Source organism: Saccopteryx bilineata, chromosome 2, assembly GCF_036850765.1.
Source record: "Saccopteryx bilineata isolate mSacBil1 chromosome 2, mSacBil1_pri_phased_curated, whole genome shotgun sequence".
NCBI classification, from domain to species: Eukaryota; Metazoa; Chordata; class Mammalia; order Chiroptera; family Emballonuridae; genus Saccopteryx; species Saccopteryx bilineata.
In genome coordinates, this window is record NC_089491.1 from 236,901,428 (window position 1) to 236,926,697 (window position 25,270).

General features: G+C 42.0%; 1 long non-coding RNA gene across 1 annotated transcript; it reads right to left on the minus strand.

Moving 5' to 3' along the window:
• Positions 1 to 334: 334 nt before the first annotated feature.
• Positions 335 to 23,235, minus strand: LOC136323176 (uncharacterized). The gene is made up of 3 exons (XR_010728927.1): positions 23,098 to 23,235; positions 6,318 to 7,979; positions 335 to 937 (listed from the first exon to the last, which is right to left on the minus strand). It is a non-coding gene; the product is annotated as an uncharacterized lncRNA (long non-coding RNA).
• Positions 23,236 to 25,270: the final 2,035 nt, after the last annotated feature.

Here is a 25,270-nt window from a genome sequence, read left to right on the forward strand (position 1 = left end):
ACCAGTTTTATTTAAACCTAGCAAGCATCTCAGGATGATGTGCCTGGGGCGCGTGTGAAGAGGAAACTGCTGCTGCTCCACTGGACGGTCATCATGAGCCGCGCTGGGGCTGGCACAGATGCTCAGGAGAAGTAGGAGAGCACCTCGAGTTCCTGCTGCTCCACTGGACGGTCATCATGAGCCGCGCTGGGGCTGGCACAGATGCTCAGAAGTAGGAGAACACCTCGAGTTCCTGCTGCTCCACTGGACGGTCATCATGAGCCGCGCTGGGGCTGGCACAGATGCTCAGAAGTAGGAGAGCACCTCGAGTTCCTGCTGCTCCACTGGACGGTCATCATGAGCCGCGCTGGGGCTGGCACAGATGCTCAGGAGAAGTAGGAGAGCACCTCGAGTTCCTGCTGCTCCACTGGACGGTCATCATGAGCCGCGCTGGGGCTGGCACAGATGCTCAGAAGTAGGAGAGCACCTCGAGTTCCTGCTTAGGGGGAGGGGTGACCATGCCATTAGAACTTGATTGTAGTTGGGTGTATGTTGCTGTGACTGGGTAAAGGATGGAGTTGGAGTTGCTGTACACCAGTGAGAAGTATGTGTGGGTTTGTATGTGGGGTGTGGTCTCTTGACAAGTCAAAATCCAAGCAGAGTCTAGCAGAGCCAATTGGAGGTTGAGAGCTTTGTAACGTCATCTCGAGCCAGGGTCAGCTCTGCAGCTGTACTTGCCATCGCTCCAGAGTGCACCCTTTTCCTTTAGAAAGGCGGCAGCCACCAGCTCTGCTTCACCTCTTTTTTCTGTCCTTGGACTCAGTTTGTGGGTTCTCTGTGGCCTCACATCTGAGGGACAGCCACACTTTTCCCACGGATCGGCCTTGGCAGGAACCCAGCCTGGCTTGCGGGATCACCTCTCACTCCAGTAGTTCCGGGGTCGGTTTCCAAGAAGGGACTGTGGGAATACAAAACCTAGAGTGGTACTGAGGGTAAAACCTTCAGTATTATAAAGCATTTTGGAGGAAGCTCAAAGGTTCCGCCTGTGACAACCTAACTTGGTCACCGGGGCAGCTCCTCAGATAGCATGTGTGGATGGACATCTAAGTCAACTTCCTGGGCTCCTGCTGAGAACCTAGCAGTCAACTCTGTGAAACTGAGCTTTTTGTCCTGGTATGTAAGGAATCTTTCATCTTAAAACTGCAAAGGCCCTCAGAAGGCATTTCTTATTTAATCTGAGAAGCAAAGCTGGACACAAGCTGGAGCAGGAATACCTTCTTAAAGACATTCTTGAGGCGTGCTGGACAGTGGTAACAACAAGACAGAACCAGGGGTGGGGCCAGAGCTGCCTTGAGCTTTGTTTTCCTTATGTAACACATGGAGGAAAACTCAGGCCATTACAGATAAGGAGCAGGCGTAGTATATTTGGTTATAGATCTTACATGGCTACAAGTGTTTTAAAAAAAACAACGATGTCACAGGAAGACTAGTAGAGGGTATAAAAGAAACTGGAACTTCCTTTTACATATTAGCACACACGTTTTCCCTGTGTCCTACCCACACTTCCCACTTTACTGCCTGCACCATTCAGAGCTCACTCCCTCTGTACCCAGTTCCAGGCATGGACTTCCAGGCCAACTGTTTGAGGAATCTAGCTTTAGAGAGTGAGAACATTGAAAAAGCAAAAAAATTAAATTAAATTAAATTAAAAAACAAAGAAAAACAACCCACTGAAGAAAGAAGCAAACACTAGAGGAGGAAGAGGTGGACACACCCCTGCCAGACCACTGAGGCAGACTTTTGAGGCAGTGCTTCCATGAGTGATTCCCAGACCACCAGCAGCAGCAGCAGCCCCTGAGCACTGGTTAGAAACACAAATACACAGACTCCATCACCCAGGTCTCACTACATCTAAAACTCTGGGTGGGACCCGGGAGAAAGTTTCAGAATTTCTCTAATGCCTTTGGGAAAAGAAGCTTACTATGTCCAAAGGCATCCAATTTTCCCTTTTGTAGAGCTCTCCTTTAATAAATAGTACATGTTCTCCTTATAACAAGCAGAATGACACCTATTTCTCTGATTCTTACTTTTTCTTTCACTCATTGAAATAATCTGAATTTATGCTTTAATTTAGTCACTGCAGACTCATCTGCCATTTGGCTCACTTAGCTTCACAGTGCCTTTATTATCCCCATTTTAAAGATGCCAAAGATTGAGGCCCAGATAGTTGGTTCTTCTGGAAAGCACCGCTGATTCAGAGCTCATTGCAGTAAACGATCAGAATTTCTTGCAATGCTAGCTGAAGCTGACAGTCTCTACAGGATAAAAAATACCTAGCAAATAAAAAATCTTAAATGGAGAAACAAACGCTCATGGGAGAAAATATTCCTCGCAAATAGGCTGTGAATAAAACTGATGCTTGGTAAGTGTTACTGAATGAAAATATTAGCTAAACAAAAATGCTAACTATAGACACAAACGTTAACAGCGGAACATTGCTGGTAATGCACCACAAATAATATTTGCTGAAAGAAAATATATTAACTGCAGGAGAAAGGAAAGGAGCCTGAGTGATTTATAACAAACAAACACCTAGAGTGGAGGACGCTTCCTAGGGTAATAGATTGTTGTAGCATTCATAGCTCCAGTGTCAAAACGCTTCAACATGACTTGGCAGCTTTTTTTTTTTTTATTCTCTACTCTCACAAGATGGTTTTACATTCCAGCCACCAACAGCATGTATTCATTTATAAAAGACTTGTTCCCCATGCTGCCCCGGATTGTTTGCCAAATTGTTCTCCTGTAGCTTTTACACCTGGCATCACACATGTCCCTGACACCTCTTCTCACCTCCTGCAGCATCAGTGGGACAGAACTGCAGACACCGAGGTCCCCGGGCTGGGAGGGTGGGATGGCCTTTTAAAGGAAAAGCTAAATTGAAACAAGCTCTCTATATTCTGCAAACAGTTTTCTTGATCACTCTACTCAAAGTGAACTTTAAAACACAAAGTATGTTGCCAGTCCCTGTCTGTGAGAGGTAATTGTTTTGACACATTCACTTAATTACAGAACTGAAACGGGGACTTGGCTGCTGTCTACCACAGCAAATGTAAAAGAGCCCTTTGTGCATGTCTATGCAAATTGACTTTGTGGTGTGTTGTGGGAAGTGTCAACTGATATGGATGAATTGGGTATTTTGCTGTTTGTTCTCATTTTTATTTATTTATTCACGTATTTTTTTGCAGCAAGTCTGAGATGCCGCCTGTTGATTGCAGGCATAGTCTTTCTTCTGAGCATTGTGTGTTTCTCTTATCAATCTGGTTTCTAAACTTTCTCTGGACTTTACCAGGACTTTAAATGGACAGATAAATGGACAGTGAATTATAAAAGAAAACACTGCAGTCTGCCTTGCCCCTATACCAATCAACCTTTGGCAAATATGGACCTGACACATAGTAGGCAGACAATAAAAATTATGGAGTAATCGAATGCAATATGTGTCTAGAGCTAGGTATCTTATGCTCATTTTGATAGTTAATTCCTACACCCCAACCTGCGAAAATACTGAAAACAAACAGATTTCACCTTTCCAGTATACTAGATTGTTAACTGGGACACAGAGGGTGACTCAAGTCAGTGAAATGTTGGGTTAATAAATCCTTTGTGCACTCACCACCTTGTTCTGCAACTGGTTCTGAAGGGGTTAATGTCTGCAGTGTTCTGGGAGAGTGGCTAATGTGTGACTAGCACAGCACATAATTACTGCTCTTCCTTTATGCTGCAGCTTCTAGACGGAGGTGGGGGGGGGCATAGTGCTTGTCTGCCAGGGCCAAGGAATCCAGCCTCTGGGCAGGTGAGAGCAACCTCAGGGCCTGTGGCCTCAGCTTTGGGCCACACGGGGTCCCAGAGAACCTGAATCCTGGCAGGAAGATGGCCCCCATCATGCTATTCTGCATGGGATGCTGTGAGAGGTAAGCTCTTTGTTGCCCACAGGGAACCCCTAACACTTACCTTAAATACAGTTAAGAAGGGGACAAGACTCTACTGGTACAATTCTTATCTTCAGAGGCATGTGAATTTTGATTTTAGTTTTCCGTGGGTTAGGAAATTGCCTAAGGCAGAAACACGTTGGTATGGAGAGAATCTAACTGGTACTCATAGCCCTACTCTGCCCAGTCTCTCACTCTTGTGTCTACTTCTCCATCCTTTCTGCTCAAGTAGCCTGACCAACTGGCTGGTTTTCCTGGGCTATCTAGGCTGGTTAGGACAGCACTGGCCCCATAATCAAGCAGTTATTGCAGTTCCTGATTCTTCCACAAACTTGCCACACGACTCCAGTGGGAGATTTCTCTTCCCCAGTCTTCTGTCTCTTGGACCATAAAATAGAGTACAATGATAACTAGCTTTTTGACCCACACAGGGTTGTGATAAAGATGAAATGAAGCAATTCTTGGGAAAGCTCTTTGAAAGGTATGGACTATAGTTAGAGAGATAGATACATCTGGATTCTGTGACTCTGCATAATCATGAGGAGACCCGAGGAGGGAAAGCAGAAAGGCTGCGAGAGGCAGATGGGCAGCTTCCCTCCAGGGTGCAGGTGTAAGAGCTGGGACTCCACAGAGGAGGAAGCTGGCTACACAGCTGACCCGCACACCGCAGTGCCAGGATCTGGGGAGAGACAGGAGAGCTGCGAAGTTAGGCTGACTGTCAGTCTCATGACTGTTCCAGGGTTGACCCTCTGAACCAAATCAAAACCAATCTCCCCAAACCAGGATTAAGGTTTGTTGTGCAGTATAACAAACGATACAGGGCTGGATGCCTGAGTCCTGGTCCTCCTCTGTGTACTGCTTTCTGTGATCCTTGACAGGTCCATTTAACTTCTTTGACCACCAGCATCCTCATCCAAAACACGGGGATGATTTTAGAAGCTGCCAGACAGAGCAGCTGTGAGGAGGGACGGACACAGTAATCTTTGTAAAACCCAGCACACGTTAGGCTCTCAGTAAGAGCTCAGTCAGTGACCCACTTATTTGTTCATTTATTCCCTCACTGATAAGAACATCTCACAGCCTTGCATTGGTGCCTTGGCCAGGAGGTCGTTAACAATTGAGGGCTTTGTCAATGGGAAAAGGAGCTGGCTTATATATACCACCACCAGCAGCAGTAAGAGAAGAGAGCATACACTACAGCACCTTGATCTGCGCACCAAATTATTCTCCACTGTTCACACAGTACTACCAGTTTGGGTTTCTCTGCTGCCTCAGATCCTTTTTCTCTTACTGCCTGAGTGTGGGGAGGGCTCCACCGAGCCAGGCTCACCAAAAAGAAGAAAAACAATAAGCTTGTTGCTTTTTGCTCCCGAGGTACCTTAGAATCAGAGCAGGGCTGTGACAGTCAGCATGTCTCTTCTTTCCCCACATCCCAGCCATAATACAACATTAGAATCAATTAGAGAGCATTCTACATTGTTTGTAAGATAATTATGATAGCCGTAGCAGAGACATTCCAAAACAGTGAAATTAAGGAATGCAACGTTCTACATTTCCAAAGCTGCTGAAGGGAGTCCTGCTAAAGAGGAGCCAAGAAGCAGAGACAAAGTCAGCCCATCATCCCTGCCAATAAGGCCCTGAGTGTCCTGAGTGTCAGGAGGGCAACATCCAGTATTGTCTTCCTTGCAGAGCTTCCCTGCACCGGAAGCTGGGCACTGAAGGGTGCCCAGGAGCTCAACCACCTTATCCTTTTGTTTCCCCAGACATATGAAAAAGCCCCTCAACATTAGAACATCTGAAAGCCCTGAGCATCTGAACACCATGGAGGCTCTCACCTCAATAACTTTCCTTCTGTTTCATCTAACTCTACACACAAATACTTGAGCAAACATGATCTGGGAACTCTTTAACCCTAGGCTTCCACAATTGCATTGAAGCTTTCTTTTGTTCATGGGAAACAGAGAATAGCTGGGCAGCTTGCTGTCTGAACTCGCTCACCTGCCTTTGCTCTATATTTGCTCTTTAAACACCGTCCTCGCTCCTCAAGCACAGAATCATGGAGCTCCCTTCTACTTTCCCCCTCTTTTCAGTCCAACAACTATTGAATGTGCTCCTACAGTGTGCCAAGAGCTTTGTAGTTGTCTGTATTACATCAGTGAGCGGAGCAAAGACCCTTGCCCTCATGGAACTTACCTGATAAATGTGTAAAGAATGTAATATGGTAGAAGGGGATACGCACCAATGTGAAAAAAAAAAAGTGGAGCAGAATAAGGAGGGCTGGTTATCTAGATCTTGTACATTCTGACTTGGGGTTTCCTTCCTCCCCCTAAAGCCCATTTTGGAACCTACCTGCTCCGCAAGGGGATGGTTCAGGCGATGAGAAACCCAAGGTGAAGAACGCACGAGGAGCCGGAGGAATATAAGACATGCTGCAATGCTTTATTCCATGCTGTGTTCCTTGCAGTCCTTCTTTATTCCATATTCCTGCAGTCCTGCGTTCCTTCATTCCATGCTGTCCTAACCTAGCAGTGCCAGGGCAGTAGATATAGTGCGTAGGGACAACAGTGTCGTGGGCCAACATCATATCAGTGAGGTGATGTCAGTGGCTGAGTCAGGCAGCCCCAAAAGATGTGGGAGCTGGGCCTGAGGCAAGCAGCCCAAAATGGCATGAAAGCTGGACTGCCTCCCCTCCGCAGTTTATGTCGTTAACCAGAGCTCACCTCCTGTTATGGTCCCTGCAGCCTGTGGCTGGTGTCATCCCTGGCTTTGCATGTCATACAGCCTTACAGTTACTTGTGCAGGCAGGTGGTTCCGGGATAGTGTGTGTTATTCTCGGCCTGACTCCACAGGGCCTTCTTCCTTCATGAGTCCTGTATACCAGCCAGAATTAATACTCCACTAGTCTTCGACATGTATCTCTTCTTGCCTTATACTATTATTTGAGGGGAAAGGCAGCTAATATTTATTCAGCCTTGCTAACAGACAGAAGAGCTATGTTTTTTCCTTTACATTCCATACAGTTGTGATGTCAGGTGAGAGAACAGAGGCTGACTTGCTGGGAGTCATGCAGTAGAATATGGCGGAGCCAAAATGCAAAACTTCATCTGTCTGAGTCCAAACATGATGGTCTTTCTCCTAGGTCACACAGTTAATCATTACTCCATTCTCCAATTCTATATCAAAACCACTGGAAGTGAGCTGTGCATACTCACCTGTGTGCCACCTCTACTGGCTGGCTCACAGCATCACACACACTCGGTTAAAAATATTATCTAAATTAAGTTTCTTTGAATAGAATGAAATGAAGTTATATATGCTTTTATAAGGCCGTTCATTACCTGATCTCCCCACAGCATCCTGAGTGCGAGCTCTGCTCGTGAGCCATGTAGCAGCCTCCTTGTTTCTCCCCTGACATCACCCTTGCTCTCTCACACTCTGTGGGCCACAGCTGCACCCAACAGAGGGCCGTGTCAAGGCCGATAATGGCAGACTTCTGTATCTATGTCTTTTCTTCGCCTTCTCCATACTTGCCTCATGTTTTCAGTGGAGATCCCCTTAGGGGCCACCGCTCTTCTGCTCACATTTCATTTTTAGTGACACACACTGTGCCTGGCGTCTGGGGTCTTAGGTTCTGTCTCTGTCTCTGTCCTTCCTGTGCTGGGGTGTCAGGATGGTTGCAGGGAAAGCATAGCTTTTCTGGGTCTTGTTTCCTTATAAGGAATGGTATATATGGTTTCAAAATTCTTACCAGATCTACTATGTGCAGTCCTTGTTGTTTAATGTACTGTAATTAATAAGTATGTATTTTTAGATCTTATGGATATAGAGGCACTTTAGACGTTCTCTCTAGAGTGTCCTTGCTAAGCAACCCCAGGTCAGGCAGCACCTGTACAACTAACTCCCCAGAGCAGCTCCGCATTCCTGACAGGTCCCAGCGATCAGCACATTTCTCCCAGGAGACGAGGCCAATGGACAAAGAAGAGGTGGAGATCTTGATCTTTTAAATGAAGACTGTGGGAAAGAAAAGATTGAAGTAAGGACATGTAGGGCATTTCTCACATCCCTTTGCCTCTTAATGTGAAAGGCCTGTGGGTTCATTCTGCTAGAGACCTTTGGTCACCTTAAAATCCCAGTTCTGTGATTTTAACATCTTCAAACACCCACATAGTACATCTGACCACTCCTTCACTCAGTAGCTGCCAAACCACAAAAAGCTACCAGTGGCATGTGGTCCCAGCTTCAACCCCACAGAAGGAAATTTTGGTGAAGAGGGGTGAATTGCTAAATAAATAGGATGCATTATAAGTGTTGATAGATTTTCTGTTCTACCCTGGCATTGTGCTCAGTGGAGGATTACCGCTGTGTGTGTTTAAATGTGACAGCTGTTCCATTCATTCCCTGGTGTGTTGGAGAAGCCGTGATAAAGCAAACTATATGCCTTCAGAATCCTTAAAGTGAAATCCTCCAGGAAAAAAAAAACAAAAACAAAAACAACAATCCCCTCCCAACTCTCGCTGTCCCCATCTCCCTGCTCATTTCTCACATGCATTTCCATTTATTGGATTTAATCTTTGATTTTTAATATTCTGCATGAGACATACCCCTAGAAAACCTTTCTCCTCTGGTTGCTGAGCATCCCTAAAGCAGTCGGCTTCATTTTGGTATCCTGGGTGCAGAGGGAATGCAAAGCATTTAGAAACCTTAATTAAGGAACATTTAGGAAGATAGGCTGATGAGGGCCAAGATTAGCAGTGGATTTAACTGTTGCCTGTCTACGAATTTCTGTTTAATTATTACAAGGGAAGCTGCCAATAGTGGGAGAGCTGAAGGTTTGATAGTGAACTACACTGACCTGGATTTCTTTTTCATTAAATTTCATTTAATTCAGGCAATGGAGGCAATTTCTTAGACCCCAGGATAGTTGAATGTTAAACTTCAGGCCACAAGAGTGAGGGGAAGACATGTTTTATCTTGAGCTCTACCAAGTCCTGCCTGGATCTCAATACCTCTCACTGTTTTTAGAAATGCAGAGGATGTGGATCTATCATGTCCTATGGAGGGCTTAAATGAGCTGAATAATTGACACAATATTATCCTCTTTGAACTAAAGAGGGCCAAAGATGGTTCTCCCCACAAGATTTAAGGAGAGGAGCTTCTTCTCTCTAGATACTTCTGGCTTTTTTTTTACCCCTAAAATAACTGTGTTTGTTTCTGATGACCCCTAGGGAGCATGGAACTTGTCTAGCTTGTGACTAAGAAGAATTGTGGTCGCTGCCGATTGGCATGGTAGATGGATAGGAAGGAAAGGCTGGTTAGGGATTCTAGATGGGCTACAGCTAACTTGTCACGTCTATCTATGTTAACCAAATTTGACCCATCTAACCTCTCCTGCTTCCTAATCCAATGGTCAGAATTAGTTGAGGGATTTTAAAAATTCAAGAAAGAGTACTGGAACTGAAAATCAGAATTTGGATTCTGCCGCTTGTCTGTACCTTAAGTATCAGTTTATCTTTCTCAGTCCATAGAAGTGTAATATTTTTCTAACAAAATGGGAATACAAATTCTTATTTCACAGAAAGCTTTAGAATTAAATTAGAAAATGCCTATATAGCAGCAATTTTAAACATTTTTTCATCTCATGACACTACTAAAATTTTGTGAGACCAAAATATATATTTTTGCTGATTTGACAAAAAATAGGTATAATTTTGGTTCATTCACACTAGATGGCAACTGTTGTATCAAATGTTGTTATTTGTGTATTTTTACTTGACAATCTAAGGAAAAAGAGGTGAGTGACTTTAACTAAATAGTCAGGTATTGCATGTTTTAAAAATTCTTGCAGCACACTGGTTGAAAATCGCTGCCATAGAGCATTCAGCACATAATAGGTTCTCAGTAAATGTTGGTTGCCAAGTCTACTTCATGCACATAGGGGAGTAAGGAACACCATCTTCTGAAGAGAGACAAATGATATCTCACTTCTGTTGGGCTTGTACTCAGCTATGAAATAAAAAATATGATCACCATAAAAATAAAATGTATAAAGAAGAAATAAAAAGTTAAGTTGTGATACATGCATATAGGGGAATGCTTCCCGGTACTAAAAAAGGAATAAGCCACGATCTATATAAGAATATGTGTAACACATGCAGGGTAGCATTTCTCTTAATAAGTAGCCAGGTACTTAAGATAACTTAATGACAACCCAAGGACAGACTTCAACCTTCACCTGCCCATATCTATCTGAAGTGACAAGCTCACACAGTGATTCTCACCTTATTTTATATTTTGCTTTGGAAAAGATAGAACACATGTTAAGTGAATTAAGTCAAAACAAAAAAATTACATACTATATTGGTCAATTTATATGGCATTCCTTAGAAGATAAAGCTTTAGAGTCAAAACTCTGATCAGTATTGTTTGGGTCAGTAAGTTTAAGTTGAGGAGAGGTGATTTACTAAAATAGGGCACCAAGAATTTTTACAGTTTGGAAATATTCTGTATCATATTTATGATGATGGTTTTGCTACAAATGTACACATAAAAATGATGAATATAAATTGTACCTAAAACAAATATACTTCTTATAAGTTTTTAAAGGTGTAACTTATTTTCTATTCTCTTCTTTCTAGAGGAATATAACTGATCCTCATTGTGGGGTGTCAGGGTGCCCAAGAGGCGTCCTTACACCCTAAAGCCCACTGCATCCAGAATGGGGGTCCCTGAATGGACATAATGGGTTTTAAATCACCTGTAATTCCATGCAAATGTTTAAATGTTTGTACAAATGAGTTTTGCTGGAGAGATGTCTCGGTTTTAAATAGAAGACTAGAAGTTACTATAACTCATTGTCCATCTATCAAGAACAACCACCAAGTAAAATAAAAGAAAAAGTAAAAAAAGAAAGAAAGAGGGAAGCAAAGAAGGGAGGGAGGGAGGGAGGAAAAAACTGTAAACCATTATTCCAGAAGAAAAGATACAGTGAATACTGCTTGAGTGTGTCCCCAGGGATGGACCCAGGAGGGAATAGTTTGAAGTTAGTCCCTGAGCTTTCTCATTAAGTTACTATCATTAGCTGCTTACTCTTATTAAAGGGAATGGTACTTTATATGCAGGCTTATTTCTATGGACCTACAGTTTCACTCACTCTGATTCCCAAGCTCATAGCAGGGGAAAGGACGCGAGACTTGCATAAATCCTCCCTAATTCCGGACACTTAATAGATTCCATGCACAGTGACTGCAGAGGTTTGAAAATGGAAGCGGGGAAAGGAGGTCACCAAGGAGAGGTAGAAAGCCGGATGCCAAGCACAGCTTAATGGAATCTGTGGTATTGATCCAAGTGGCAAATGCATAGCATTGTAACAGTATTGAAAGCTTCATGCTGGGCACTAGCTCATGAAAGGCCACAGCTGCTAATTTGCAAAAATATCAGGGTCTCAAAAGTTATCGAGGCCTTTAGAATATAAATCACTAGGAGCCCCTTTAACAGTGGCAGCACACTCCTGCGCCTAAGTGAGGCATTTCTATGCAGAAAAATGGGCCCTGAGAACACACTCCTGCTAGTGACATTGTTGTGTCACCCGCTTCCAGACAGAAATATCACTTTGTGCCTCACACACTGTGAATAATTAGTCAATTTGAGATGCTAATGGTGATGACAACAGTACTAGGAGTGCTTCAGTGACAGGCCAGCTGTGACCCATGATGGGCTCGGAAGAATGGGTCGTTTTGGACAAGGCATTTTCTATGCTGGGGTGCACACCTACCATTTCTGGCCATAGAGGCTCAATTCATGCTAATGAAATGCTGAGGAATGTTCTCTTCTAACACAGGCACTGGCACAGAAATGACAGGGGTGCATTTCTACTGAGCCACCTAGAGCCCAATACTAAAAGACACTTGCAAAGGATGAATCACAGAAGCACCCTCTCGCCTGCCAGTCCATCTCTACTAGACCCTGCCCTCTCAGTGTCAAGGGTACTTGTCCCAACAACCTTGATGCTACTCTTATATCTAAACCAACGATTCTGACAAGAGGTCCTGGGTCTGATACAATGTTAACTGGGCAAAGGAGGACTCCTTGCTATCTTAACATATTTTTTATAGCTGCTATCCTAACAGATATTACCAAACAGAACAATGAACATGTGGAGTACAAAGAAATGAGTGACAGCGCCAGGGAACTAGCAGTCTGCATAATCAAGGTGGTTTAGAAACAAGAGCAAAGTTTGAGTAACAAGTTAATAATTCTGCCAATAAAATGTAGACTTCACAGCTGTCCTCAGGGCCTGGTAATGATGAGATGCAAAACTGAAGTATCATAACAACAACAAAAATAACAATCCAGAAGACACTGCCTGTTGGAAGGCGTAGTGGATAGTCACATATGCCATGGAGACTCGCTTGCCCAGAAATGCAAAAAACCAAGGGAGGAAACCTCATAAGCCTGAGAATATATGTGAATAGAAGGAGAATGAGATAGAAGAGGATCTTTGTAGGGCTATATCACAAATTGCTCAGCCAGAAAGAAGTATCAGATGGCACATTTCTCATCTAGTAACTAGAACAGCACAGAAGCATGAGGCCCTGGAAATAGGGCATTTCTAGGACATCATACTAAGTAAAATCAAAAGATATAACAATAACAACAACAAAAACACTTACATTTCTGGTAACTTTCTGTAGAACATGTAGAACAGCAAATGATAGAGCAACTATGGAGCATAAACCGACAAGAAGAATTTGCTGCTGATGTGGAACGGAGAGAAATTTGGGAGAAAGTGACTATGTCATCTTGGTGATTGTAAGGTCCAGAAGACAAAGCACTGAGGGGAGTCAGAAGAGAATTCTAGATTTCTAGAAGGAAGCCATCTAAGCATTCAGATTGAAGAAAACATAAGCAGGAGACAGAAGGAATTACAAGGAATTGTGTTAAAGTAAGGACAGCTCTTTTCAGCACAAGGAAATCTCTTAACAAATGATAGAAATAAAGAAACTAACAAATGAATAGAAAGAGCTTTATGTAAGACAGGGTAAATTGCAAAATGGACAGGGGCCAAAGGCATCTTTTTGGAGACAAAACATATTAAAATAAGACAGGTCCTCTGCTTCGACTTTATGATGAAATTCTGTTATATCCAATACAAATGAAACTTCACAGCTCTTTAATTCTCAGGATTTCTGTTCTCCGTGAAAAAGAAGTATCTCTCAAACTGGGAGACCCAACAATTTTAAGAGAGTTTATGCTTATATCCTAAGCAAGTGAGATATTTATGGAAAGGAGATCCAAACTTCTGTGCCCATGAATGAGGGAAATACTGGAAAACTTGAAAATTAGCATATTTGTTGGCAGTTTTAAAAAATAAAAAATTTTATTTGGTGAATCTAGAAAATGTTGTAGACTGTGTATCTGAACTTTTGTATTCTCTTGCTCACCTCATGTAGAAGAAAGATTTTTAGAAAAGTGTGAAAGGGTCTTATCCTGTTAAATATTTTATCCGTGACTTGGGTAAACATCATAACTGTCAATGCTTTACATTACAAAGTTACATGACAAGTTTGTTGAATGAATAGAACTGAGATACAACAAGAGTTAAATAAGTGATAGTGGCATGTCAATTCTAACAATATAACATTTAATAGCTGGTGAGTTTAGAATTCCTATATTTAGTACAAAAACAAAAAACAATCTCATTCATTCATGATGGGTGAGATAAGGTTAAATAGAAACAGATAAAACAAGTAAACAGAAAGAAGAAACTTGGAAGTATCTGATAGCAAACGCATAATATGAATAAGAAGACTGCTGTGTCTACAAAACAATTCAAATGGCATCTTAGGAAAGGGAGACGATGGCCTTGTTCCCTACTGATCACACCATGTCTGAAAGGTCATATTTCCTCTGGAGGGGGTGTCATACATTTAGTTGATACATTAGTAAAGTGGGTATATTTAAAGAAAACTAATGAGTATGTTGGAAATACTGTTTCAACTAAAATCACAAATTGCTGTATGAGTGAGAAATAATGACGGAAACTGGGAATATTTATATCAGAAAAATTGGAGAGGTCCTCTTTAAATATTTGAAAAATTAATATAGAAAGACATTTATTATTATTATTATTATTATATGTGGTCTCAAGAGGAAGAGTTCAGATTACTATGAAAAAATCATAAGAAAATAAACTTTAGAAATTCATTTATTAGCAGACATCTCTAAAGATAGAAGAGTTTATGGGTCACAAGTTCCTACCTTACTGGAAGTTTTCACACATTTATCGACCACTTGATATAGATGTTGTGGAAGGCATTCAAAGATCAGATGGATATTCACTCATATTTTTCCCAGGTCACAGACCAAGAATTTTCTAGTCAAATTTTAGCCCCTGCCAACTTTCTTTCTCCTGAGTTTCACTTCTCAATAGAAACAGGTGAAGCTCATTCGTTTCGCTCTCCTTTTCCCCTTCCTATTCAAGATTTTCAGCAGAAAATTTAGATGTTTTGTTACTATACAGCATAGCTGTTCTCTAAGTTTTTGGTTTGAGTTTCCTTTTATATTCATAAAAAATATTAAGAAAATGAAGAGGTTTTTTTCAAGTGGTTAATATCTATATTCATAGTAACAGAAACTTAAAAATCAGAATTCAAAAATATATTTATTAATTTATTTAAAAATAACATTAAACCAATTACATATGAACATAAATAAAATATTTTATGAAAAAATCATGTCTTCAGCACAAAAACTATGAGAGTGGAATTTTTATATTTTTGCAAAACTCTCTAATACCAGCTTAACAGAACATCATAGAATTCTCATATCCGCTTTTACATCAAATCACAAAATATGTAGTTGGACAACAAAGGAGTAATAGTTTTTTGATGTTGTGAATATTCTTTTTAATACAACAGCAAAAATCAAAAAGAGTTAGTTATTTAAAGGTTAGTTACAATGGGTAAACTAGAACCATATCAATTAATGTCTCATAATTTGTTATACTAAAATCCATGGGTCTTTCTTGCACTTTGTATAAATCTTTTGTTCATGACTGATTTTATAACATCATGCACTGCTTATTTAGAAATTATTGGTTTGCTGACTTATGTAGAGTCTCAAATGTAGATACATTTTATTATAAAATATCCAAAAAAGGTATATTCGTTAGTATTGGGCATCTGTCTAGCTATTAGTGAAAGTTTTCCAAAATTCATTGAATGCTTTGATTTTATTGTTGGCAATGAATACTGTCAATTGTTTTTCCAGAAATAACAGGTTCACTTCATTTAGATAAAAAATAATCTGCCAGAATACCAAATTTTGAACAACCATAAAGAGTCAATCATACTTTCTGGGCAAATAAAAGGTATTTTTCTAAAAAAATAAGCAATCAGTTCAGCTCAGAACTCAATTGCTAAGTTGCACTTCCTTGAGAAAAATATTCTTCTTGGCAACGTAACACAAGTACTTTGTGTGTACTCCCAGTTTTGTGAATTATAATATTAAAAGACATTTAATGAAAAGTAAAGATTTAATAAAGTTGCCTGACCAAGCCATGGGCAGTGGTAGAGTGTTGGCCTGGGACACTGAGGACCCAGGTTCAAAACACCACGATTGTGGGCTTGCATGTGGGCTCATCTGGCTTGAGTGTGGGATCATAGACATGACCCCATGGTGACTGGCTTGAGTGCAAGGTTGCTGGCTTGAGCAAGGGGTCACTGGCTCAGCTGGAGCCCCGGGTCCAAGCACCTATGAGAAAGCAATCAATAAACAACTAAGGTGCTGCAACTATGAGTTGATCCTTCTTATCTCTCTCCCTTTCTGTCAGTCTGTTCCTGTCTATCCCCCTCCTCTAGTAAAAAAAAAAAAAAAAAAAAAAAAAAAAAAGATTTAATAAAATTAATAATTTGTACTATTTCTTTAAGATCATTCTTTTTTAAACTTTTTTTGTGTGTGTGTGTGTGTGTGTGTGTGTGTGTGACAGAGACAGAGAGAGGGACAGATAAGGACAGACAGGCAGGAAGGGAGAAAGATGAGAAGCATCAATTCTGCGTTGCGGCTCCTTAGTCTCCTTAGTTGTTCATTGATTATTTTTTCATATGTGCCTTGACTGGGGGGCTACAGCATAGCAAGTGACCTCTTGCTCAAGCCAGCGACCTGGGCTTCAAGCCAGTGACCTTGGGCTCAAGCCAGTGAACATGGGGTCACGTCTATGATTCCATGCTCAAGGCAGCAACCCCGCGCTCAAACTGATGAGCCCCCCGCTCAAGCCAGATGAGCCACACTCAAGTCAGCAACCTCAGGGCTTTGAACCTGGGTCCTCCGTGTCCCAGTCCGATGCTCTATTCACTGTGCCACCAACTGGTCAGGCTAAGATCATTCTTATGTGAAACTGGCTTTCTCTTTTTCTTGCTGCACATGTATGACAATGAAGAATGAAATGATGCCAGATACAGTTAGTGCCAACACCTTAATGCTTGTCACAGTGCCAGGGTTGCTTTTGCCTATCAGTGAAAATGTCAGTGCAGTGAATATTGCAAATAAAATCTTGGTGGTTTCATGAAAATAGTTTTGATCTCATGAACTCCTTGGGAAGGTCTCAGGTACCCTCAGGAGTCTATAAACCATACTTTAAGGACCATTAGTATGGTATAAGAAGGCTTGGAAATCTTGTATTAAATCAGTTTTAAAAGAATGTCCAGCTTTATCCTGTGATTCTAGAGCTGTATCCACTTAACCTTCTCATATACTGTACCTCTTACTCTGGTCATGTGATTTACACTCTCCATTTCAGAACAAGATTTTCCAGTTTCCAACTCTAGCCATGTCCTGAGAAGTGGAACCTGGCTGTTACTTTGGTTTGGGAGGAAAAGAACAGAAGGATTGGAGAGGATTTCCAAAGGAAAGATATAGTGTAATCTACTCATCAGTAGAGACACAGCAATGAGCAGACACAGTAGGTAAGCAGAGCAAGTTCTGCTGCCTGCATCTGTGCCTTGGGGAACAAGGCTCTGCTCCTAGGGCAACACGAGGTATTATCATTCCATAAAGAGGGCTGTGCATCAGGATCTCCTGGAGACTGTGTGACAGAGAGAGAGAGAGAGAGAGAGAGAGAGAGAGAGAGAGAGAGAGAGAAAGAGACAGGAAGGGAGAGAGATGAGAAGTATCAATTTTTCATTGCAGCTCCTTAGATGTTTATTGATTATTTTCTCATATGTGCCTTAACTGGAGCGGGGGGGGGGGGCTACAGCAGAGAAAGTGACCCCTTGTTCAAGCCAGCAACCTTTGGGCTCAAGTCAATGACCTTAGGCTTCAAGGCAGCAACTCCACACTCAAGCTGGATGAACCTGCCATCAAGCTGGCGACCACGGGGTTTTGAACCTGGGTCCTCTGCATTCCAGTCTGATGCTCTATCCACTGTGCCACCACCTGGTCAGGCATCCTGGAGACTTTTAATAAAATTCCTGCAACATATCCTTGGAGTTTCTGAATTAGTATGTCTTTGAGTATGGGGGATAGATAGAGGCTCAGGCAAACCTAGTTTTCAAAAACTCAGGTGATTTCTATGTGTATATTGGTTAAAAATTGTTGCTTTGGGTGGTAGGGTGAGCAGAAGTGCAATCACAGTTGACCCTGGAGATGCTGACTTTTCTGTTTGACTATTATATAAAGAATGAGTGATTTCCCTTCCACGGTTTGGGGAGAGGTCTTGGAAATAGTCCTGGGGGTAGTCAGGGTAGTACATTCCTGAATACCAAATCCCAGAAGCTCTTTAATTTGCTGTTTTATCAATAGATAGTCACTGTGACATAATATCAACTAAAAATCTAAAAAGGAAAAGAAACGGCTAGTAGGCCAATAGCAGTCCACAAAAACGTGTCTGACTAGTAATTGCTACTTTCCTTTCATCAGTTTAACTTGCAGTCACTCAAGTGAGAACACCTGGAGGGGAAAAAATCTATTAATGCCAAGGCTAGGTGGGGCTGGTGGGAAGCACAGACTGCAGAGTGTGTATCATAGCTCCCTGTTTTCGCAGTGTTGTAACACTTAATCTGCTAAAGACATTGAAAAGAAAATGGATACGGTTTCCTTTTGAATTTTACAAGTGACATCAAATACCCTGCTCCTGACAGGTACATGGGCCTAGTTTATTAGAGAGAAGATTTAGGGTGATGAGCTCTAGTTCAGATAGATCTGAACACAGATGAGCTAGGCCAATTTATTATAACCTCTTCAGATTGTTAAAAGAGGCCCAGAAAAATGGTGGTTTTCTGTTTCTTACAGAGTCGTGCAGTTTGAACAATAGCCACTTGGACTTACATAGAGTTGCCTTCTCATGATTGTTTTTTGTTGTTTCAACCTCAAAGGAGATGATACTTCTACGACAAAAACTGCAATTTAACTACACTGTCACCAGGGAGCAATAGTGTGCAACTTAAATGGGGTCCAAATCTATTGTGTATATTTTCCTGAAATATAAAATGTTTGTTCTAGTCGAACACTTATTTGTATTAAAATATCAACTTTACATAAATTATTTAAATGGTTGTTAACACTTAAAGAAAAACAAATGTCAAAAAATAAAAATAAAAAGATAAACTTTGTAAATAACATGACCTGAACTCTGAGCAAATGATTACTAATGTCTATTAAAAGCATGCTATTTGTCTGGCATCAGTCAAAGCACTTTGCAAGTGGTAGCTCATTTAAAGATCTTAATAACCTCATAAGGTAGGTACTATTAGCATTATAATTTTTAGGTAAGAAACTAAAGCACAGATAAATAAACTAATTCCAATAAATTGCAAAACTGGTAAGTTGATAGAATTTTTCCATCATGTATCCTAGGTATTCTGACTATAGAGTTTCTACTATTAACAGAGCTACCCTGCCTCCATTTGACTTCTATTAATCCAATGGCTATTATTAATTTTACTACATATTCTAACATAGACTTACATGCTAAGCAATTGTGACATTTTTGTCCAGGTTTATTTAACCCCTGACTTTTCCATGATAATAATTACTACAATATCACAAGTAGCATATTATCCCTTAACAAAGATCCTTGAAACAACTGAAATGTGACCACAGTGCTTATAATACAAAATTGTGTCAAATGTTTAATTAATAAAATATCCCATACAACATATGTGTTAAACATTATATTGATATTATGTTACAAAGGTTATCTATTAATAGGACAACTTGACGGATGGTCTTGGGACACACAGACACTGGGACACTATTTCCTTCTCATAGTGGGCATGTGACACAGGATGCATACACCTTGGCTGCAGTTTTCTCAATTTCATGGGTCTCCACAAAACATATTACATCTCACAAGGGACAAGTATTGCTCTCCTCGCTCTTTTCAGTAGAAACACTGTCTCCAGCTGGTACTGATCCCTTCCTCCTGATGTCTCAGGCTGTAATCCTCTTGCCTTCTGTTTTGTAGAAAGCTCCAGACTGCCTATGGCTTTTGTCTGCTTCAAAGCCCTTTCTTTATAGAGGCATATATTGTCATCAAAATATTTTTGGAAGTCACTAGAAGGAAAAGCCAACAACAACATCATAAAATGTTTCGGTTTTCTGCGGGTGGATCCCAGTTGGTTCTGTTTCTAATCTCTTTTTCTTACTTAGCCCATTGATCACAAGGACTCTAGGGACCTTTATGACTACTCAGTCCTTCAACTTCCTGAAACGACATTCTTTGATTCTAGAATTGACCTAGAATAAAAACTTTGTATCTTACTCTTGATCTTACCCTGCTGCCCAGACCATGCCAGAGTTAACTAGCCTCATGTCGGAGTCTCACATAGCTGTGTGCCCACAAGCCCATGTGTGGGAACGGCCTAGGGAAGTCTTTCTGTCACTGAGCTTTTCAGCTTGAGAATAATTGTGCCATAGTGTGGCCAACAATGTCTTTTCCTCCTGGATCTATGCCCTTGTGTATTGCCCTCCCATACTGCATAGGGTTGGCCTTTTCAACCAATAGTGTAGTGTGGGAGCATGGTATGTGGCTTCCAAGGCTAGGTCACGAAAGCTGTCCTGGCTTCTAACTTGCTCTCATGTTTCTCTCCCTTTGGAGTTACCATGTAATGGGGACACAGGCATAGCCCTGCAGGGAAACCTATATGGAAAAGACCTGAGGTCTCTTGGTAACACCCTGCACCAACTCACAAGTCAGGTATGAACTACTCTGAAGACAAAGCCTGCAGCCCGGTCCAGTATATGGGTGACTGCAACCTCCAGAGATGTGTTGACTTGGAACACCCATCTAAGCTGCTTCTCAATTCCTGATGCACAGAAACTAACACACAAATGTTACAGTAATTGTTTATGCAACAGTAGATGAATAACATACAGAGAGTTCTCCATCATCAATTGGTTCCTCTCTGTGAGAAACTTTGGTAATTCCCAGAATTAATTTGCTGTTATCAAAGGTGAATTTTTCTATGACTCTCCTGCTAAGAAAGGGGTTGAATAGTCTTTCCCTTACCTTCAAATCACCTCTCAGGCCCGTAGCTACTGATTTACATAGAATCCTGAGATTGTTATCTAACCAGCTTTGCTAAATTTTCCCTTGCTTATTTTAAGTAGTTTAGACGGACCATATTCCTTGTAAAATACAAGTAGTAAGTAAGAGTCTTCTGCATAGTAGAAAAAAACGTTTTAGGTTTGGAATCAAGAATATGTGTTTTTAAATTCAGGACTGGCCATTTAGTAACCCAGAATATTAAATAATTTATCCAAAGAATCAAGGGTTACCTCTGAGCTTCCGTTCCTCATCTGTAGAATGGGGATACTATTTATCTGCAGGGCTGTATGAGGATTAAATGACATACCTTTTAAACTAAATTTCACAGGATACAGTGCCATGCCTCATGGAAATTTAATAGATGATAGCCACCATTAATATTAAAAGAAGACCTTGAACAACATATAAAAGTTGGAAAACTAACTTACATGAGGTCAAACATCCATGACCCGTTTCAGTATCCTGATTCTGAAGCAGTGCGGACCTGATTCACATGCACGAGAGGAAAGAAATAGCGGTCCCTTCCAGCCGAGCTCGGGTTTGACCGACGCCAGTGTGTCAACGGCAGGTGAGGAGGATTAGGGAGCAGCATGAGCCCAAGCTGGAAATGTAGGACAGAATCACATGTTTTGGGACAAAGTGGGGATGGAGAGCAGTTTATATTGGCTAGAATATGAGGAATATAGAGGTGATAGAAGGGGGAGAGGACTGGAAAGCCATTTGCGAGGTCTTGGTTTAGGTGTCTCCTCCTCAGCATTACTGACATTTTAGGTTGGATAAGTCATTGTGGGGAGCTGACCTGTGCATTGTGAGATGTTTGAAAGCATCCCTGGCCTCTACCTACTAGATGCCACTTGTATCCACTCCTTACCAGTTGCAACAGTTAAAAATATCTCTGGCCTGACCAGGCAGTGGCGCAGTGGATAGAGCATCGGACTGGGATGCGGAGGACCCAGGTTCGAGACCCCGAGGTCACCAGCTTGAGCTTGGGCTCATCTGGCTTGAGCAAAGCTCACCAGCTTGGACCCCAAGGTCACTGGCTTGAGCAAGGGGTTACTCGGTCTGCTGAAGGCCCACGGTCAAGGCACATATGAGAAAGCAATCAATGAACAACTAAGGTGTCACAACGAGAAACTATTGATTGATGCTTCTCATCTCTCTCCATTCCTGGTTTCTGTCTGTCCCTATCTGTCCCTCTCTCTGACTCTCTTTCTCTGTCCCTGTAAAAAAAAAAAAAAATATATATATATATATATATATATATATATATATATATATATATATATATATATATATCTGGACATTGCAGAATGTCCGGAGAAACTCTTTCATGATGAAGAACATCGGCCGTAGTCCAGCATTCTCACCTTTGCTAAGAATGTCACGGGAGCCCAGAAAAGATGTGTGCCCGGGCCAAGGACAGAGGCTGCGGGGCAGGTGTAGACCCTTCCAGAGCTCCATTCTTATTTAGACACTTGGAAAGTAGCCAGGTGGTCTTTCCATTTTAATCATAAAAAGTAAAAAAAAAAAAAAAAAAAAAGGCTGGGTCTCTGCTAGGGAGAGTGACAGGTGCCATTTTATTTGAGCACCATTAGTGTAGGTATTAAATGAATTAACAACGGAAAGTGTCTCACACAGTGTGCGATGTCAGGAAAGTGACCAGAAATGATGAGCTTTCTCCTTCCTGCGCTGATAACAGTTTGGGCCATCGGGAATGATAGGGTACTTTTTACAGGTCAGTGACATTATCATAGAGGAAAATTGACAGTCTACCTAAAGGTCATGACTCTTGCTTTATCATGGGAAGGTGCCCTATCGCTGGGGGACACATGCCCGCAGGGATTGACATGATGCCTGCTCCCTAAGTGTCCTCCATTACCATTTCCACCCACCCAAGAGGTTGCTCTCTCCAGAGGAGATCAGGACATAATCAGCCAATGCCAGGAGTGATTAAAACAAATGACACTGCGGTCTCACAAGGTGGCAGGGCAGGGGGGAGGTGGCGAAAGTGATCAGCTCCTCTTAATGCAGCCCAATTTTGAATAATACTCTGCTTACCCCATGGCTGTCGGAACGCAAACCTTTGGCAGCTGGTCATCCTCCAGTGCCTCCAGGATGGGGTCACCAAGGGCTGGAACACACTTTTTGAATTGAAGCAGTGGACTGTGAAATAGGAATTACTGACAGCTCTTAAGTATATCAAGAGAACAGCCCTATTCCTTAATACAGAGCCACTAATAGACATCCAGAAACCTATAAAACAGACAATTCCTCTATATCATCCTAGTTAAATCAATGTAGTTATATTACCCTCATCATTTTCCCTTTAACGTTTATTACATTTTGCCACAGTAATTTATTTTTTCATATCCATCAGCCGATTAAAGACTTTATTCTGAAGATACACACATCCTTGTGACCTACTTGAAACTGACCTAAACTGTTCAGTAAAAGCAATTTGGTGGGGAAGTCTCTCTCTCTCTCTCTCTCTCTCTCTCTCTCTCTCTCTTTCTCTCCCTTTCTCTAACACTTCTTATTCCAGGGAGATTAGTGTTAGAACATTTACAAACAAGAATGTAAACTCACATTTTTGGCAGTGTTCCTCTCTAGTTATTGAGATCACGCTTAACCTCCCGAAGTGTCTCTTCACCAGTCCTCTCCAGCTGAGCCCTTGCATGCTTTGCTTCCACCTTCCTCCTCTCTCCTTCCAGACCTTCTTTTTCCTGCTCCTGAGCTGCATGTAAGTTCCTGACTGGGCAGATTGAGGCTGCAGAGCTGGGCGTAGACCCTTCCAGAGCTCCATCCTTATTTAGACATTTGAAAAGCGGCCAGATGATCTTTGCTATATTAAAGTGGAAGAAGTAAGAAAAGGCTGGGTCTCTGCTAGGGAGAGTGACGGGTGCCAACTTATTTGAGCACAGTTAGTGTAGGTATTAAATGAGTTAACACCAGGAAGTATCTCACACAGTGTGCGATGCCGGGAAAGTGACCAGGCCAGAAATTATGAGCTTTCTCCTTCCTGTGCTGACAACAGTTTGGGCCGTCGGGATCTATAGTGTGAGACTTCCAGGCCCACTGGCAGCTGCAGGGTCCAGGGGCTCCGCTTCCTGAGTCCTTCCTGCACCCACCATAGCCTGCAACCTCAGCCCACCTCTGCCCTGGGAGCGCAGCCAGGGCTCACTGGGCCCAGGAGGAGGCGCTGCTTTCAACATGCCATTTATACCACCTTCCCTACAGAACCACCCCATGCTCCCAGTACCACGTTTTCACTTCTTGGAGGTAAAATTTTGGCAATCAGCAAAAGAGAGCCCACGTGCTCACTGAAAAGATAAAACACGAGGTTGTCATCGTTCCTAACACAAGAATTTAGTATTAATTCGGAACAAAAAGCAGAGCTGTGCATCTTCAGAAGAAAACACTTGGGCGCATAGTGTTGTTTTTGGATGCAGTAAGATTGTGACTAGCTGTCTCGACCATTGAAGGATGGGTTCATCGACCATTGAAGGATGGGGTTCAGAGAGGTCCTGGCAAGTCAAGGTGAATCACGAGGGCGCTGACCTGGTCAGAGTACAAGGGCCGGAAAACATTTGAGGAGGATGGTTGATTTCTTTATTAAGACAAGGTTTTCCTGAGCATGGTGCAGTGGTTCTTAGACTTCCTTGGCCACATAATTCTTTCTGAATTGGACTCTTACAGGAATGACCAACCTGCAAACCAAGAAAAATTAGAGCTCCTCTGATTGGGGAACAAGTAGTAGGCACAAGAGCCCAAAGAGGCCTTTGCAGAACTCAGACAAAAAGCCCCTGACACCTTGTAAGGCCCTGTTTACTTCCTTCCCTGTGTCATTTGGAAAGGTTTCTGTTAAGGTTATAACCTCCCTTACTAAAGACAGAACTCACATCAACATATAAGCATAGTGAGATATAACTTCAGCTTATCAGTTACTGAGCTTGGCTGACTGAGAGTTGATTCATAACCTGAACTCACTCAATGAGGCAAACTCTGATTTATCCTTCAAAGTCAATTCAAACATCATCTTTAGAAATTTTGCTCCCGACCTGGAGTCTGTTTTAAACAAGGGCATCTCTTTGCTCTTGTAGCACCTTTGTGTATGATTCTGTCGTAACACATGTGATTCCCTAATGAGATCACTGTTGTACATGTGCATCACCCCTGGACTGTGGGCTTCAGGGAATGAAGGACAAGAAATGTCTCATTTGATTTGGTGTCTCTGGCACATTGCGCATGATTGATCCATTGCTGCTTCTCAGTGAAGTTCTGCCGAGGAAGTAAATGAATGAACAAATGTTTGCCGGGGGTGTTGACTCTCTCACTTTAGATCAACAGACCCTAGGAAATAGCCCCCCCCTCCACCTCCTGGACCCCACATGCCACTTCTGTTTAAATAACACATTCATTCTGCCTCTGTGCTGGATGTCCCCATCTTCTGTCTCTCACTCCTACAGTAAACACTTTGCCTTTGCTATTTGTCATCAGTTGTCTCTGGTATTTACTTACGTTCCAACTGGGCCACGGGTGAATGTAAACACCCCTTTGTCATACACATTTCTCAGTGATAGTCCTTTGCAACCTTTTATAAACAGTAATTAGTTTGTGCCAGAGCTTTACTAAGGTGAGATGGGCATGCTTAATCCTCCCCTTGCACATAGGTTCCTGGAGAGATGAAAAGATTTAAAAGTATCTATGTCTTAGATCAGCATTGAGGGTTGGGAAAAGGATTTAGTGCTTTCTAGACTTA